The sequence below is a fragment of the Triticum dicoccoides genome, chromosome 6B, assembly GCF_002162155.2.
Source record: "Triticum dicoccoides isolate Atlit2015 ecotype Zavitan chromosome 6B, WEW_v2.0, whole genome shotgun sequence".
NCBI lineage: Eukaryota > Viridiplantae > Streptophyta > Magnoliopsida > Poales > Poaceae > Triticum > Triticum dicoccoides.
Genome location: NC_041391.1, coordinates 637,831,496 through 637,835,059, shown reverse-complemented (window position 1 = coordinate 637,835,059; position 3,564 = coordinate 637,831,496). Strand labels below are relative to the sequence as shown.

Genomic DNA, 3,564 nt, shown 5'->3' with positions numbered 1-3,564 from the left:
CAAGGCATAGCTCAGCCACAGAACTACAACATTGGGCAGTACCTTTTGGTGTTCAAAATCCACTACAAAAATTCTTGTAGGTTACCCAAAAAAACACGATATGTTCTTCCAGGATGAAAATGTTATCCAGAGAGAAAATATTAAATAAACAATGGCTATCTAATGCAGAAGTTCCCTACATATGCTCTATAGTGCAAAACAGATATCTAGTGATGGATGTAGCAGCACAAAACAGATAACGCAAAGGTGTACCGGAACAGCCATTGGAGCTTGACGAGTGAGTGGAATCTCCAACTAGGACCACCAATGAATGATCTTGATGATAATCAACACATGACAAACTCTGAGGTAACCGAGGAGATCTAGTTGATGACACATCTTTAGTCACTATAGAAACTTGGTATAAAGTTGCCTCTGGTTCTCGAGTGTAATCAAATTTATGGACCTTGCAATCAGTAGTAAAAATGTAGAAACCCCTATAAAATTTACAAAGATCATATTAGCTATTGCCAAAATATTAGCAACAATGATGATTAACATCTTTAAAGGAAAGGCTCTTAACTGCAAATAACAGAGAATCACCTTTGTGAACTTGAAGCATCCTGCACAAGCAAATCAATGATAGGAGAAGATAGCTTCAACTGATTGCTTGTTCTCCTAGTTAATACATCTCCATTTTCTTTTATGAGACACAGTGAGTTTGAATCATCAACCACACCAAAAATGCCTTGGTCCTCCAGCCAGGCCCCGTTTGTAAAAAAGGCCATTCTATTATTATCTGACCAGAAAGAATTGGACATAGTTGTTAAACTATCATATCACAACAATTTTAATAACTCCCATGCATCATAATCATGTGAAACCAATGCAGCACAATGCACATGAAACAGTACTGCAAGATGCACTGCCATTTTTATGAAACAAAATTGCAAATCAAAGAAATCAGATCGGACTGTCTGGGTGTGTGGCAGATGTTTTTGGCATCAATGGCAATGATAGAAAAATAAAATCTACTGCTAGGGCTCCTAAGCTCTATGAAGTCTGAATTTGACTGCATTTTTTAGGAGATTCAAAAGTAATAACTTCTGCCAAACATGTGATTATGAACAAATAATAACAAGATGTTCAGGGACAAAACAAACTTACAATAGGAGTTCAACTTTTCTTCCTGAATACTTAGTGTGAAAATAATAATTTTCCACCCAGATTCTTTAAAGCTCGTCACCAATCGTGAATAGCACTCTTATTCAAAAGTACAAGCATGAAATGATATTGCCATGCACAAAAGAAAGACAGCTTAAACAATTCCCAGTGTAAGCTACTCCCTCCGTCCCATAATATAAGAACGTTTTTGACACTAATCTAGTGTCAGAAACGTTCTTATATTATGGGACGGAGGGAGTAATGTTTAAGAATGCAATGTATGAGCATCACAGATTCACAGGTATAACATTTCACAAAAGGACTTGTACCAGTAAGAGCTTGTGCAGTTTTTTCCAATGAATTATACTATACAATACTCGATGCAATGTGGGAACAAGTAGAAAGTACACTGACTTGTATATATGCCGCAGGGTGATTCATAGCCATCGCTCTTTCTCAAGATATAAATGCGGTTCCCAACAGCTACAGCAACATACTCCGCATTCCGCGAGACGAACAAGGATGCTGCATTTTCCCTCTTCCTCCGCTTCCTCCCCCCAAGAGTGCTGTACCTACTCCACCTCTCCCTGAGCTTGCTTACGCCTTCCAAGGCATTAGCAGCACGTGGAAGCTAGTTGTTAGGGGCCTTTCCTGGATGGATATTTGGAGGATTTGAAACTGATTCGAGAGTAAGTGGTAAAAGATCCAACCTTGGAAGGAGAGATACGAGAGGACGCCTCCTCCTTCACCTGAACTGCCACCGCTCGCTCGAGCGGTTTCATCTCTTTCCTGCGGTTGCAAGAATTACATAACAGCAAAGATAACAGCGAATGCCACCGAGGTAAATGCAAAATCTGGATGAATGGACGGGTTCGACTTCCACACTCACACAAGGGATTTCGTGGGATCCGGTCGCGTGGCGGCCGATCTCGTACAGTGCGTCGACTTCCGCCCCCATCTCTCCGGCGCCGCCCAAGATCTCCGAGTTGGAGTTGGAGCACAGGAGCAGGTTTCTTCCTCTGGAGATTTGATGGTTTCCCCTAACTTGGTTAGCCTTCGATCTTTTCAATCAAATTTCACCTCACAAGCCTGAACGATCATTGGTAAACTGAGATCTGAAGAAGGAGAAAGAGTTGGGCTTTGTTCGGTTGTTGGGGATCCAATCCCCTACTGGATTCAATCCACCCAGGGTTTGGGTGATCCCCACCCCGTCACCCAATCCCCACTAATCCTTTCCTCCTGCATAATCCCTGCCTACGTATAATTGTTCGTTTATACCTCTCTCTTGGCAGACGAGCTGGAAGCATCTAGAATAGAAATTAAGAGGGACGAGGAGAGGGGAAAGAAGAGGGCAAAAATCTTACTCGTGGCAAAGATGATTTTTGGGAGGAGCGGATGCCGGAGGTGGGGGTCGCTGCGGGCGCCGCCGTGCTCGCACCGCTGCACCTCGAGATCCCCTTCGAGCTCGCGCCGGGATGGAAGAAGAGGGTCGCGCCGAGGATCTGCTGCTGGGGAGGGGGGGTAGGTAGAAGGCAGCAGCCAGCCGGTCTTCAATGGAGGATTGAGTTCGTCTCTCCGGCGGCTTCCCAGTCCACCTCTGGGTCGTATCCGAGCTCGCGCCGACAAGGAGGGAGAGAGGGGGAGCACGCCGCCGCCGTCTCCTCCGGGCCCGTTGCGCCGGGATCGCGAGAGAGGGTCGTGTCGGGGCCGGATTTTTTTTTCCCGAGATCGGGTCGGGGCCCGTATAGTCCCTTTACTGTCCCAACCTGGGCTTCCTTTCAGCCCATATAGACTCACAGTCACGACCGAGGCCCACTGCTCGTGCTCTCTCTTTTATCAGTCCCACTTCACCGAGATTCTCGTTCTAAAAACAAGAAGTTCATCGCGATCTCCGTCCAACTCCTCCCCCAAATCACACTCGCCGGAGTGCTCCGACGTGTAATCTAGTTTCCCCCCTCCCAATCTCTCGCCTGATTCGAGCGCGCGGAGGGGAGGATTGCTTCGACGCACCGGCGTCGGCACGAGCGGTCGGGCAGGCGGTGGCCGGAGCTTTGCGGCGGCGGCCGCCTGAGATGGGGAGGAAGATGGAGGCCAGGCGTCGGCGTGTGTGCCCCTTCTTCCCGCGCGGTGCACCAGCGATGGCCGGAAGAGGGTGGGTGGAGCGGGAGGACGACGGCCAGTCGGGTAAGACAGAACTCCGGCCACCTGAGTCTTTTTAGTCCCACATCGCGACTTCACGTTGATTCCCACCGATTTATTTAGCTCGGCAGCAGCAGAGTCATCACGAAGTAGCAGTAGAAGGGAAGTAGAGTGCTTAGGGCATCTCCAGCCGCTCGGCCCCCCAGGGCGCCTAAATAGAGCGGCTTGGGGGCGTGCCGGCGCTAGTTCGGCCCCTGGGGGCGACCTAGCTCCCAGTCACGC

At 48.2% G+C, this 3,564-nt stretch overlaps 1 pseudogene; it reads right to left on the bottom strand.

Moving 5' to 3' along the window:
* Positions 1-2,848, bottom strand: part of LOC119322693 — an 11,221-nt pseudogene extending 8,373 nt beyond the window's left edge.
* Between the last annotated feature and the right edge of the window lie 716 nt (positions 2,849-3,564).